The sequence below is a fragment of the Calliopsis andreniformis genome, chromosome 12 (assembly GCF_051401765.1).
Source record: "Calliopsis andreniformis isolate RMS-2024a chromosome 12, iyCalAndr_principal, whole genome shotgun sequence".
In the NCBI taxonomy this organism is placed as follows: Eukaryota; Metazoa; Arthropoda; class Insecta; order Hymenoptera; family Andrenidae; genus Calliopsis; species Calliopsis andreniformis.
In genome coordinates, this window is record NC_135073.1 from 2,958,977 (window position 1) to 2,975,362 (window position 16,386).

Here is a 16,386-nt window from a genome sequence, read left to right on the forward strand (position 1 = left end):
CATAATAAAAAACAAACTTCTAATATATATCAATAAAATAGATTCAACAAAGTGTATTGTATTCAATAGATATGTATCCAGAGTCTAGAAGCTTCATCACAAATTCTAAGTCATCCTGCACATTTTGCTTTTCACAATAGTTGTATTAGTAATGTTAAAACATACAGGCCAATTACAGGTGCATACTCACTATTCCTATCCTTAGAAAAATTTAATTACCAAAATATTATTATGAATATGAACATTGTGTAAAACAATTGATTATATATATTTAATACGCCTGTTGAAGAAATTAAAATGTGAACAAATTTACAATTTCATACTGACTATTCCGTTTCGTTACAAGAAAATTTCGGTAGAATATATTTCGCAACAATGTGTAACTCTTGATGGCGTTCTTTTAATCTCCCATATATAGTTGTTGCAACGTTACGTTACTAAACTTTCTGAAATAGTTACTTTTTATATTAAAGTTAATCGAATACATACATATTAATATTCTCAACAGACCGTTTTTTCAATTACCTAATTAAAAAAAAGAATTTATAATGATACAATTACGTATGAATAGTAAAAGAAATTTAAGAAATAGTAGAACAACTAGGTATATCATCTTCGTTGTATTTAAAAATATGATATTTAAAAAACGTTCTATAAAATCTGTGAAAACTTTTAATCAATTATAATATTAAGTCACATAATCATGCTAAAAATACCAAAATAAAAATTGTATGCTTTGTTCTATTAATGATTTACCAATTACCTAAAAGTTTGCCAAACCCATTAAGGATATATTCTCAAATATTCAATTCTTAACTATTTTTTTTTAACTTCCTTTTTTATTCTTAACTCTACTTGCTCAACTGAGTCAACAATAATTTATCATGTAATCATTACCGAAAGCTAAAATAGTTCGCGATTCTCTAGAAAATGTAAACTTGGCGCGTGTTCTCAGTCATTAATTACTATGACAAATAACTCGACATTGAAACGCATATATACAAAAATCTCGTTTAAAAGTGACTGATTCGTCAAGCAATTAACATTCCCTAGTTACGGTTCATGTATTGTTCCAAGCTTATTACGATTACACGCTTAGGGCAACCGAAATCGCCACTCGATGCGTTCCGCGAGACGTTCGTCACTATGAGAAATAAACCTGACGCATGTTTTCAGACAATGTAATAACCGACCACCCGTCAAACATCTAATTTCACTGCATTACTTTCTACAAGCCACGATCACATAATCTTCCTTTGTCACTTATCGGCCTCTAGGTTATTTCAACCGCCCCGCACAATTAATTAACGATCAATCGGCATGCAATTAAAACATCGGTCTCGTGCACGATTTCGCAAACGCTGCGCCGTAACTGGGGGCGGGCGGGCACACGATACCTGCATTTCATTCGCACAAGACCCGAGAGCGTAGGATATGTCGTCACTGGTCGACGAAACTTTTTCTATCAACTATTTTAGAAGCGCACACGTCATTGCGTAGAACGGTTGGGCAGAAAAGTGCACGGAAATCGAGGGAGCCCCGAACTGCGCAGCGGTCGGAAAGAAAAAAACCCTAGGAAATAAAGCCTCCAGAAATACGATTCCCAAGGAAACGGGCGAGCAAAAAATCTCGCGTACCAAGGCTCTTGGCTAGGCGTCAACCCGAAATCGCGTTCGAATTCGTTTCCAAGAAATCCCCCGGCGGGGCTCGCGACGTCGGCCCTCTCGCGAGGCAAACAAGAAAATACTGAAGACGGTTTCGCGAGGAAAACGTCGCCGACGACGTGCAAGGATACGCGACGTTCTGTCGTCGTTCCACCCGCGGCGACGTTGAAAACCATCGGCGAGGAATCCGCGGAATGACACGGAATCGGCGAGCGTTCCACGCCGGCCGGCATCCGTTCCAAATTTAAATTCGCCGCAGAATGCTCATGGTGGACGTGACCAACGTACCTTCTAGGATACTCCTTCGCCTGCGTTCCCTGCGTTTCTGCCCGATACGTGCTGCTTCTCGCGTGGACTCGTCGCCGATGAGCCGATCGACGGAAGCGGCGAGCGATTCGAGGAATGCACAATGCACAAAATCGATCGCGCTCGATGCACCAGGGAAACACTTCGAGCGAGATCACAAAAGACGCACATTCACGACCGTCCAGGGCTCAACTCCAACTGCCGGAACCCCCTTCCAGGCGGCTCACGCGGCACGCGACCTGATTGGCCGACGCCCGCCCGACGGACGGCGAATCGCGCGGCGGCGCGAGCGCGCCGGCCAATCGCGCTCTATCGGCGACCGTTCGAGATGCTTCTGTCGTCTGGCGGTAAATTTGACGGGGGTTTCAAGCGCGCTCGATGAGCGACGGCTTTGTTGACGGTTGGAAATGGGTTTCAGAGGGATTAGAGGAAAGCTGGGATGAAATTTATTGGCGGAAGGGTTAGGAGGATATTTGGGGGAGCTTTGGGATGAATTGTTTCTCGGTAGAATAGAATATTAATGGGTTTTTTTGGACGATTAAGAAACTTGTTGATTCGTGAATCGAAGATTCGGGAGATTATTAGATGCTATTCGATTTGGTGTTTCTAGGATAACCTTTTTTGCTGATTATATTATGGTTTGTGAAATAATTACGTGTTTTTGAAATCGAAATGTTCTGTCGCATTGTTAACGGTCAAATTAATCTCATTTCCTGTTAATATAGGCTTAAGTAGAGTAATCATAATTAAATGCTAGCTGGTTTTCCAAGAGAAGTATAGAAAGAAGTACACAACAAAATATTTTGTTCATGTATTATTGTAAACCTGTGAAGGTCTAAGCTATTGAAATTTTTAGTCTTTGTGCACTGTTTGGGTTAATGTTACTTAAAATTTTAGTTTAACACTTTAGCTATTAAAAGCCTACTAATAAGTTACTAATAGGATTTACTGATAGGTAATGTATTAATCCATAATATTTTTATAATTTTATATAAATTGCATTAATCTTTACTGCTTAATTATAACTAGTATAATAATAAATAATTAATCTTTAATGATTAGGACTTCGTTGACTTTTAAGGAGGGATACTATTCTGAAGCGTCAAAAAATAAGCAACGTTTTTAGAAATTTTTTCAGAGGTAACTAATGGATAAAAAATTTACCCTTTTTAGGACAATTCAAATGTAGATAGCAGTTTCATTCTTCAATTCTTTTAAAAGCAAAAATATTACAAAATACTAGGATTATTCGCTAATCTCCTCGGGTAGAATATCGATTTTTGGCTGTCGCACTAGCCAAAGACTGGCAGGTGTGAAATAAAAAATGTTTGTTGATTCATAAACTATAAACTATTATCTACAATATAACGTACGATTTTCTTGATATTTCAATTATTTATTTTTTATAAATGATTAAAGCAGATTTTTGAAGTAAATATCATTGTTTTTTTTTTTCATTCAAGATGCTACAATTTCAATAATTACAAAAATGTTTGAAAACCCGTTCATTAATTCATTATGAATTAATTACGAATTCATTATGAATTAATGAAAGTTTTTCATGTTAGACGTCTAAGTTCTTATCAATTGCATTGGTTAGTCATCAATGTTTTACCAGCAGGAGTTTCAGCAACAGCGAATAACTTCGCCATTTTGTAACATTTTTATTTTTAAAAAATTGAAACATAAAGTTAAAACTTCCATTTATATTCTCTATAAAAGTCTACAATTTTTCTTCAGTAATTACCTATAAAAAAATTTCAAAATTTTATGTATTTTCTGAGGCATCAGAGTGGTGTTCCCCCTTAATAATAGTATCCTACATGTATGTTATCATAGGAGCCACTCAAAAGCTACAGTGATTAATTCTATCTTTTGAATTATAAATAATTTTAGTATGGCACCATTTGATTGGTGCTAAACTTTTTATATTTAAAATAAGTATTAATATTTTTGTTTTGTGAAGTTAATCAACTTATTCAATGAGTAACTCACATAAAAATACAATTTACGCTATTTTTTTGTAATGGTAATTAATTCGATTAAACTTGTATGTAACAGATATTTGAACAGTGCAATAGGTTAAGATCCCTGTATTTTCAAACAAAAGACGTTATTTAATCCGTTTGTTTGTAACTATTAAATATAATCACTTTTTGGCTAAAAACGTATTGGAAATGTACACTAATTACTTATGAAGAAAGCTAAAGGTTACTGAAAAATTCCTGGACATTACTGTTCTTTTTTGGACTTTCTACGATTACAACATGAATTCTAAAATTTCACTATGTTAAAAAGTGATATAAAACAGTGCGGAACATTCGAGACTGCAATAAACATCGTGAATTCAATAAGCAATCAGAAGCTGATGTGTCGTTTCTTTTTTGCTTTATGCCACTATGGATCAATAGATACTTCAGAAATAAATTTCAAACATCAAGATAAGAACGATTTCGAATTTCACCGTGTTTTATAACTCTAATTTAGACTTATAGACCAATCTACAGCACCGACCACATTTTTCCATGGCAAAGATAATCTGCTAATTACCTAGCAATGAAATAATAAGAAAATTGGTAGAATTCATGGAGGAAATAAAACGACCTTGTGGCTGCATATTCAGATAAATTTAGACAGATGGAAAAAGAGGGGCGTGGTATGGTGAATAACTACGTGATGAATACAGGAATGGCATACGTGGCTCCTTTGGCACGTAAGTGTCACAACAGTTCTCCTTTTTTAATATTGCACGCTGTGCTTCGTAGAAAATAGTCTAGCTAACACATTGCGACGAATATATTCGTCGTTTCTCATTCCTTCTCGAACGTGATCACGTATGCAGGGTGCTAAGAAGGGATGATATTCTCCAAATGTTTGACACAAGTTTACTTTGCTCCTAACGTAAGTGAAATACTGAAATTACCAAAACAGCCAAAATGACTGATACGATCACTTATTGCCAAAGCTAAAGCATTATTGAACAAAGCCAAAATGAATTTTTGCAGGTGCATATTTTTTACTATCTGCTTAAATTTTAATGTGTGAAATAAAAAAAATCCTTGAAAATTGAGAGTTATTCATCTGTAATTAATCACTGCCGTCTTGGGAAACTTTGGTGTTAATTATACGTAACTTCATAAATAAAAACAGGAATAATGTGGAAAGGACGAAGCAAGATAGCTCCTTAAACTTTAACAAGATTGCTGAAATTTTGACTCCATACGTTTTCAAGGTATGTAGTTTATCTTCTTCAATTACATACTTTTCACAGTATAATAACCTAGTATATTATAAAACCACTTCATCATACTTTAGTATAGAGTAATTAAATAATAGTATAGAGTAATTAAATAATAATTCAACAGTACGAATGAAACATTTGGTGGTAAATGAGGGAATCGTAATGACCTTAAGCGATGATTACTAGCCTGTAAATTATTACATTAACACACAAGAAACAAAACGTGATATTCATCTATTATAGAACAGACTGGCATTCATAGATGATGAATTAACACATATGTATCGTTAAGATTACTTCGAGATATGATAAAAATGTAAGTATTCCATATATTCAACTTTTTCACTAATTTTCTGTTGTTTCATTTCATGAAGCACTTTTTTCTAATGGAGTCGAATTAATAGTGATAAATAATTGGGCAATGTACAGTAATCTTCATAATTTAATTATAATCGTATACTGAATCTGCGGAATAACAAAGTTAATTTAAGAAAAATTTAACAATGAACAGCAATAATGTTCACACATAACACAAGAAGAAATAATGAATCATAAGATGATTTGAGTTAATTTATAGCCGTGTACAGATGTAGTCAATGAATGTACCATCTTCATTTATTAACAAGTGACTTATTTGCATTTTAAAGCGGTGTCACGTTTTCTATAAAAAATAATTCACATAACTGTTCATTCAAAAACAATTTAGTAACTACATCACTACCCAAAATTTTGTGTTTCAATAAAATATACGAATTCTTGCACGAAAATTGAAAATAAATCATATTGCATCGATTAACAACTCAACATATTTCTAAAGTTTAAAAACTGCGTAGTACGTTTCTGTTTGAATATTTTTTGCATTCGCAAATATTTGCTTTTGAATACTCATGATAAAATTCATAAGTAAAACGAATACGCGCGTACTTAGTTAGCTACCATTCTGGTATAATTTTCGAATAAAATTTGCAGCTATTGAATGGATAATTTTTGTTGAATAACATTTATTATATAATTACCTCGAATGTTCTATATATTCATTTTCAACATATAACGGCAACACCACCATTTTCCGAAAATAAAATAATGAAATTCTTTTTTATTTATGATTCTTTAAGTGCATTCAGAAATAGCAATTAATGGATATCCATTTTTTATACAACTTTTGATATTTTATATGCCTCCCCATGCTCTCAAGGTTTAATACAATACTGAAAATGTGTTAACTAACATATATGACTGACAAGAATATGTAACATACTAGGGATACCAATTGTAAATTAATTTTTCAAAAGATTGATTTTTTGTATCGATTTGTTGTTAACTGATTTCATCATGAGTCGTTTTCTTTACCACAAAATCGGATCGAATTTTTCTTTACTTATATTTTTGTTTCCATACATTTCTTCCTCTAAATCGAAAATAGATTTTTTGTGTTCGATATTTTAGCAATTCGATTTTCTAATTTTTAATCCGTATCAATTGGAAAAATCGATTCTTTCAACAACAACCGACATCCGTAACACATGCAAAAAGAAACAAGAATTGTAGTATCCAATAAATGTCTACTGTGGATTAGTTTCAGTAACTATTTATAGTGGTTTAAAATCTATAATATTTTTTGAACTTGAACCAATTTGCCTTGTCAAATTGATGCCATTAGTTTCAAAAGTTTTAAAACCGGCTATATTATGCGAAATTTTTCAGCTCCCTTGGCTTTAATTTTAAATATTATTCCTAATTATTTTAGTGGAAGTGTATTTATTAATTATAACAGACAATGTAATATTAATAGAAAACAAAATGATTAAAAATGTACATTATTTTTTAAGACACGACAAAGCAATTAATAATAGAAAATAGCACGTAAAGAGGATCTACATTAATTTTGACTAACGTTATTTATTAAAAAGTGAAACTTTCCCTAAAAAGTATAGTTGTTACTCTCTATTGTTAATTCAACTTAACAAATATTCAGACAGATTTATTACACTTTCAAACTAGCTGCTTTCTCATTGTGGTATGTAAGTAATATGTACTAAAAAGCTAGGTTCCAGATATGATGAGTCACTCATAGGGTGAACATCGTTTCAGGAGAATCTCTTGATGCAATCTATTATTCACGAAGCGAATTTCCTAGATAATCTACAGAAAACAAAAAATCTCCAACATTTTAAGGTGAAACATCTCGAACTATAAATCGTGTGTTCCAAGGATTATACATTTTAATATTTCAAGTCTTGCCACCGTGTGAAAGTTCCCTCAAACATGAACGACCGTCTAAGTCTGCTTCTTTAGTGAAATTAATGTTACCTAGATTTAACCAACTACAACAATTTCATTTAAATGTGAAAATGCTCTTGTTGTTACTAGGTATTATTTAAGAATATATGTATAAGGTAGGTATTACTATAGCTCAATTGTAAAAAAAAAAAATCGGTATAGAATGTACTTTAATTTAAATGTGAAAGTAACCACATCTAATACTACCTATATAATATGTAATATGTAATAAATGTTGATATATGTTGACACTGAATTGAAAAAATAACCAAATATATCTAAGAAGGCATATTTGCACCGATTTTTGCATAATATCTAATTTGGGATAAGCATTTTATTGAAATTTATTCTTAAAAGCGAAAGAATTTATTATACCGTTTCTATTTCATATGAAATTGAAAACAGGTAAGTTGGAAGGTACTGCAAAAATATATTTAATTATAATGATATATTTAAGCATTTTAATGGATTTCATCATTTTTTGTTAAACTAAATAGTTTTTCTGTATTTAGGTCAGTGTGCATTCAATTTGGAAAAAATTAGATTTTAAATATTCTTTGCTTGTATCGTTTGGTGCTTGCGAAATTATATTCCACTATTTTTGTAATAAAGAAACTTTTTAAACAATTTCAATAAAAAAGCGTTTGCCAACACATAAATATAAGTTGAGAACTTCATAGAACATTACTGATAACTTGATAACTAGACTGCGGATTTTTATGCAATACTATATATTCATAAACACAACTGAAAAAATGGAACTTAAATAAAAATTCGTTTCATCTTTCAAATACTGTAATTTGCATTCTATTTTTCATATTTTCTATATTCCTAAAAATCATGTGCATTCTGTAATTTTTTATACATTTTAAATTTCCATAAATGCATACAAATCCACAGTCTACTGATAACTTTACTACAGAGTCATCGACTGAATAAAGAATCGGTAGCTCTTGTGTCACTTATCTGTTGACTACAAAAGACTGCGAATTAAAACATATTAGTATTATGATACAAAATCCACTGTAAAAGTCCCACGTAATATCTTCATAAGAAGGGAACAAAAGAGTGCAGTCTACGAAGAAGATTGGCAGTGTTTGAGAAGCGGATGACAATCAGTGCAGGAAGTGTAGTGACTGGCACGAGGTGGTGAAAGCCGAAGTGTGCGACGGAAAGTGGGCCGGGTTCCTGAGCGATATAAAGAAATGCGCAACAGTTCGAATATACCACGTTTGGCATTCGTATTTATGAACAGCATATGTATTTATATATTAACAAATTTGCCAATAGTTAGATCAAAGTTGAATTGTATCAATCAAGAACTGTAGAGTATTTGGAGTTTAACTCTCGAAAAAATTGTTTGAATCCATTTGGTTTCATGTTCTCAAGAGATGACTGTCTCGAACTGGCAATTGTGTTAACTAATTATTATAGTATTTTTTTCTATAATCAGTTTCTAGTTTTGTATCATGAAAATAGACATATTCGCTCGCATTAAAAATATAAACTTAGGTTTCTTTTTATCAACAAGTTTTGTATAAAATATTCTTTAATTTATATGTTCTTAACTTTTATTTCATATTGTCTAAAAATAATTAGTAAGTAGTTTTGTTGGATTTAGAAAATTCTATAACGAATAAATTATGAAAAATATAGAAATTGTTACATTCGGAAGTTTAAAAAATGCTTTATATGCATTAAAGAACGACAATAAATAGAAAATAACATAAAATCATTGAAAAGTAGTTAAAAAAACCAACTATTCACTTTTAAATTTTACGTGTGTTTTTTCAACACATTAAATGCCGCGTGATTCATCGGTAGCCCACGATTATTCTCTTCAGTGAAATTTTCAACATAATACAATGGAAGAATAGAAAGTTGAAATTATGAAAAATTTAACATAATTGTTATGTTCCTATTATTAAGTCTGCTTAGGTACCTCACATTTTAAATACGTAGTTTTCGGAATTTTATCAAGAAATTGAAATTATACCATTGCGTTCAAGTTGAAGGCATATTTCTATAAAAAAAGTATCACTGACTAATAAAACATTACTAACTAAAGTTCTGTGACCCAGTTATGTCGGACCCTCACATCGTCAGTCTTCCGAGGGTTAAATGATTTAAGCACCCTATGTACGGTAAGACTTGTTTTGCTGCATGACTTCAGGCGAGTTCTCGTATAAAGCTGTGAGAGTGTCCTTGGTATTATTTTGTCTACTTAGCAACTATAGTGTGCACAATATTTGAAAAGAGTCATTTCAAATGGGATTTCGATATCGTTGTATGCGAAAAAATTGCAATTAAGTTAGGAATAATTGCTCTAGGTGTTCAAGAAAAAGAAAAAATATCGCGTATAAGATGAAAATTAACTGTTTCCTAAGAAAGGTACAAACGATGATAGCTATATTATTTTAAAGACTTCACAGTTACGTGAATATTTCGCTCAATTTTGAAATGAGCGTTGGAATATTTCTTTATGTACGAAATTCCTATTCAAATGTGTTTCGAAGGAAATTATGCGTTTGCGAGGCGTAAAGCCAAAGCATGCATGGATGGTGGTTAATCTTATCAATGATACATAAGCTATCACGACGGGAACTATATTTCGCCCATCTTAAGTATGTAAGAGCCGTTATTCGAAGCTATATCCTTAAGTTCAGGCTGTTGAGATAACTTCATTGGGACATCATTTTAACATGTATTCCTGGTAAACTGCTATTTTTTGATTATTTTCTTTATTTTCGTAGTATCACTTTCCGATTATTTCAACATATATTTCATTTACTGTAGTAATGACGTAACTCAAAGCCATTGTCTTTGAATTATTAGTTAACAAGAACGGCTCTTATAGGAAATTAAAATATTTTTAAATTACGTCATTGCTGCAGCAGGTCAGTGCAAACAATACAGTCCTTGCTCTTTACTTGCTTCATAATTTATTACTGATAATGAGTTTAGAGAGTGTAAGGGAAATGTTTCTGACGTCTACTTAAGAGATAAATGCTTACGCTTTTCTAACCAAGGAAGAAATTGCGAATGACAGTCATACCAGGAAATTGTGGAAATAGTGATAAACTTATAATGAGAAATTTTGTTTGTTCGAGACAGTTCCAGGACATGCATAATAGATAAAGCAATATAGTTTATAGCAAGGAAATTGATTGCATCCCTAGAAATAAGATGCAAACAATTTGTAGGATGACAGCTTTCTGTTAATTCTGAATCGGACACAAACTACATAGCACATATATAGGATTCGCAAGGTCACTTCCACGACTGTGAGTCACATTACAAACGACTCTTCTTTTACCACGTCGCTATCTAAATTAACCCTTTTCAAGCGTATGAGTAAGTTTGTTCAGGTTTCAATAGAAGCTGTTACTGTAAGATAACATTTGTCTGGTGTACCATTAATCGCAGCTAATTGCTTCTGTCATGTCTGTATTTAGTTTCCTTCATTCTCTTCTTATAGATACTCATTTCGTCGGTTCGATACCTCTACTTTTCTAGGTATTTACGTTTTCTGTCTTTGAAACAAACAAAGGGTGAAGCGAATGCTGAACAAAGAGATTGATAACGTCTGGTAGGGTACAACTTCAATGGCTTTGAAAAGCCTGGATATTAGGTAACTATGAAAGGTCTGTCGTTTTTGATGCTAAAAAGTTGCTTATAGTATAATAAAAACTCCTGAGTTTTATAAAAACGAAATTTATAAACAATTTTCTTGTTGGGAAAGGATAGCTTATCGTGAATCGGGAAACAAAATTGTTTTATTTAAAGAAGACAAGCGATTTTACTGTAACTTCAAGAGCGATATAACTTTCTTGTTTATCTAATATTTTGTATTAAGTAGGTAGAGTAGGTACATAATCGAAAAGCTCAGCTAATAAGTGTTATCTTTTTCATATTTTTTATCAGTTATTATTATAGTTATCATTGTAAGACATTATTCACCACTTAGATCATTTTTTATTTCGAAAATTAATTTTGCAATGCCAGGCTTAATTACTTATTTAGTTACTACTAACTAATGATAACCATTAGAAGTCAAAGCATAAAGCAAAATTAGATGAAAACATTGAGTCAATTACAAAGATAGTGGGAAACTATTTACTGATCTCTTTTTATAAACCATTGCGGATGAATGATCCGTTTTTTCGTACTAAAAACTTTAGGGATTTCAAACCACTGAAGCTGCGTCAGCATTTCAGCTATTAATTTTATTTCACGTTTTGTATATATTTTTCGCTTTTCTTTTTCACAAAATTCAGAACGCACTCATCAAAACTGAAGTGTTGCCAGAAAATGAAGAAATAAAATTGTTCTTAGAAAATATTTTAAATGGATGTGCATATGTACATACAAATAAAGGAATGTATGATAAATGTTGGCTTTACTCATACAAAGACCAGCAGCCCTTCTGTAGAAATATCTTGCGCGCCAATTTTGGCACACACAGTGGCCGAAGTGTGTGAAGCTTTCTAGAGGATTCGCCGCAGCAGGAATATTTCTACGCACAGAATTTCGAGCACAGGGTTAAGAGCTTTCGCGGTGGCTAAACGCGTCGAGACGATTGCTACCACCAAAGGGTAAAGGTTATTTCCGGTACCTCCACATGTGCGGAGACAGCTGAGGAATGAGAAAATTCGAAAGAGTTACGCGCTGCAGACTGTTCTGAGAAAACATATGTGCACTTCGTTGATAAATTTTGGAATCTCTAAGAGCGAAGAAACATTATATTACTACGTGTTTTAACTTCTTGAAGCTTTAAATAGTAAAAACACGCTTCGAAAGCGTGGGACTCGAAAAATGCCTTTTTTGAAGGAAAGAAATACTGAACAGGATCAAATATCGATTATAACTTTTGCACAACGAACAGTAAAGTACATTTAGAACTTTTAGTACTTTTAGAAGCTAATACAATACAAATATGTACCTAGATACTTATAGTTGTATGCAACTTTTGATAACACTGTCTATTTATTTCTAAGAATTCCTGCATTTTTCAGTCCATAATTCTGACATAATTTCTTAATCTCTCCAAAGCCAAAGCTTCATATGTTTTAAAATTCAAGTTTATGAGTCCCTCACTAAACAATTTTGAAGAACAAAAATTATCTAGATGCTGAAAGTCTAATTACCTGGCTGTGACTATAAAGTACTTTTATTCTTATTTTACTGCTTCTTCTATCGTTTCACTTACACGTGATTTTATGCCTCACAATTTGTATGTATCTTTTTCTAATAGAACGGGTATTTTTACTACACTCATACTGATAATTTTGCAAGCAACTACACATACAAGATACGAGTGATTTTCGAAAACAATGATGAACCCCTCGGTTCTCCGATTTCCTTTCGATCGCTGTAAGGAAGCGATGTTCCGTGGCGTGTTAATCGAAAATATCCTCTTTCTAACCGGTTTCTCCGAATCATTGAGATATAGTCTGCCAGTGCAAAGAAGCACGGCGATGGCACGGCAGATCTTGCGGCGTTATCAGAGAATTAACTGGCTACACTCACCACGAAATTCGAGATACGCGGCGTTGCTTTAATTCCTGAACTTTTATTTTCTTTTTTTGACTTCGGAGTGAAATTGGTAAACTGAACCCAACGACGCGATGCGATGGGTCATCTACAAGAGGACGCCAGAGTTACAAAATTTTAAACATCGGAGCTTCGAAGAAGGTAAAGACAAAAACAAATCTTTACGTCAGTAATATTCTGTTCGTTAAATTAAAGTTCTTGATAATCCAGTTTACAGAAAAAATATGTATCTATTTGTTTTAAGTCTATTTTTATAGATGTATGTATATAAAATTTGATATCTTTTAATAATTTTAGGGAAGTCAAAAGAGCTAATATAACGTATTCCTAATAAATATTCATTATTATGTTACTAAAGGAAATAATAAATACTTATACCCACAAGATGTTGACTTACAGGAAAGACTTACAAACTGTTTTTGGACGCTAAAACAAGACGAAGTAACGAAATTACAATTGAATCTTTGCTTGTTAATTCAATGTTACAAAAACTGGTAAAATCCATCTGTAGCTCGGCAAATGAAATACCACTTTGTCAGCGCGAATACCGTGGCAGAGATAAAGTTATAAACAACTGTGGTTATCGTAGCTGCTGTAAAGCAAATGCCATTTAAGTCAATGATTATGATAGCCATTTCTTTCTTTCAACACTTAAAATTTTTTAACGAAGGCTCAAATGCATTTTCGTTATTCTAGATACCTATTCGTATTTTGACATTTATAATCACCTCCTAAGTTTTCCTTTGCCTATAGCCGAACACCCTATATGTACGTTCGATATTCTATTTTCAATCTGAGTGCTCGCTTAAGAGAATATTCTGATTTAGACAAGCACTTTTAAGGTTACTTTTTAAATCTATTTTGGAGAAATAGATAATGTTACAGTATTGGCATTTTACACATACGTTTCAGAAAATTGGACTCAATGGTAGCAGTGATTCGAATTCTCCTGATCGTCGGAAATAAAAAAATTCATAGCACATATTAATTGTAATGAATGTGACTATCGTCCTTACCAGAATATTAGTTTCAATTTTGCAACTTTCAAGTGCTGTAAAGAAAAAAGTGTTTGTGGTGTTGGCTTAAGTGTGGTAGATACCATAATCTGATGTTTTAAGTACTTCTATCAAAGTACAAGTCAACTGGTTGATTAGTTCTTTCGAAAAATATTTCGAGAATGACGCATTTAAGCTCGATTCACACGAGCGATATTTTGCCGCACGATCTCGTTCCGATTATATGTTTGTCCTCGTTGTTTGTAATTGAGAAAACCAAGAATGCTCGCAACGAAACCGTGCCTCAAAATATTGCTCCTGTGCATTGGCCCTCAAAGTTTTATTATTGATAACTGCTACATAAGGTATTTAGCTATATTTTATTATTTGATGGAATTTTAAAAAAGCTTGGGGAACACATTTTTAAAACTACAAACACTTGAGAAATCAATTTTTTAAAATTCCTAGATCAGTATATCCCCTTAACCTATTCGCGCAAAAAAAAACGAGCCAGAATTGTGCACGAATTTTTAATTTAGTTTGAAAATTAGGAAAGAACCCCCTGAGGCTTAGACCACTTTCACACGATGATTCGAGAATCCCGATTCACGTATGCGATTCACGATCGACGATTCTTTCATGTACTGATTCCTGAATCACGATTGATATCTATGTTTTTCTTTGTTTTCCCAATTACAAACAACGAAGACAGACGTATGATTTTAACAGGATCGCGTGTCAAAATATTGTTTAATTTTTCAAGCTTTTTCGATACCTTTAGAAAAAAATCCAGAATTTAGAAAAATTTCCAGCAAAAGTTAGTCACTGTTAAATGGGCTACAAATTGTCATATTAAAAATTTCCAAAAAACATTTTTTTTATAAAAAACCGGATTGACCTAGATTTTTTTAAACGGGACCACATACTTTTGATTGCATATTGTTGTAACTGTTGTGACATTGGATTCAAATTATATACGTTGTATGTATAATTTCGTGGCAAAAGAATTCGTAGTAAAGGAGCCGTGGATTTGGTTTTCAATATACTTGCTGACTCTTGTTTTTGACCAATGATTTCTGAGAAAATGAATGAAATAGAAGTTCTATCTATTTGGCCCCAACATAAAAGAAATAAAAAAAAAGGGAAAGTTAACAGAAAATATTGGGTTCATCCGGTTAATAGCGTAAGGATATGAAGGGGGACTTTCCACATATTATTTAAACAATTTCAAAGGAATTCCAATAAATTCCTCAATTATTTTCGCATGTCTAATGCATCATTTGAAGAACGTCTTAATAATATACAACATTCAAAAATAAAGAACGAAAGAAATATGTGTACTAGTATGTCACCAAGAGAGAGATTATCGGTAACATTGAGGTACGGATATAAAATAGTCAATCAAAGTGTAAGTATGTATATGTATATGTATGAATGAATATTTCTAGCTATTCTATAAATATGCCATAATTCCGACATTTTCTGAACATGTATATACAAGTAATTATAACATCTTTGAGTAATAGACATACTTCGTCATAGAATTTTTATAGGTCAAGAAATAGATATTATTGTCTATAGATAAAATAATGAACGAAAGTAACAGTAATATATTTAATTCTTCCTACATTTTATTTTTGCGCACACATATATTAAACGAATGAATTTTGCCAGTTTTTTCAAATCTACGCCGACATTCTTTTCTATGTTTTTTCTATTTGCATCGATCTGAAGAAAGCCACTAATAGCCAACCAATCGAGGGTACGCAAAATTCGTATTGCGATTCTGTATCTCACGAGAATCGCCGTGTGAATGCTTCCATTGAATTACATGAAGGGCCATCATATATGAATCGCGATACACGAATCGTCATGTCGTAGAGATAACCTAATAAGGTATACTGTTTTTAAGTGTTTATTGATTCACTTCCACACCGTAGTGTCTCAATATCATGGAAAATTGCTTAACACATCTCCTTATCCACAAAAGCTAGAAAACAAATGCCTCGTGAATGGATTAAACACCAAGGTGTTCACAATTTCCTCGAAATTTTCATATGAATATATGTAAATAAAAGTAAAAAAATCAAAATAAGACCAGTTTACAAGCACAAGCACGATAAAGTAGAAAGAGAAACACTAATCTAGAATTTCCATACTATTAACGTTATTACATAAAGACTTTAAACGTGCTTACTAATACTTATCACCTCCAAAACCCTATCCTAATCTTGATTAAAATTTCGTTGCTCGTATCACATCTATCTATCCACATATGATATGCACACTTGTACAATCAATTCTCGCAGTTCATCCATTTCTGATCCTGCCTATCGATCACCAAAAA

The 16,386-nt window shown here is 32.5% G+C and overlaps 1 protein-coding gene across 2 annotated transcripts in view; it reads right to left on the bottom strand.

Annotated features, from left to right (window-relative positions):
* The window catches only part of LOC143185888 (uncharacterized), a 155,201-nt gene that overhangs the window by 31,004 nt on the left and 107,811 nt on the right, over nt 1–16,386 (bottom strand). The gene's annotated exons all lie outside the window — the stretch shown is intronic.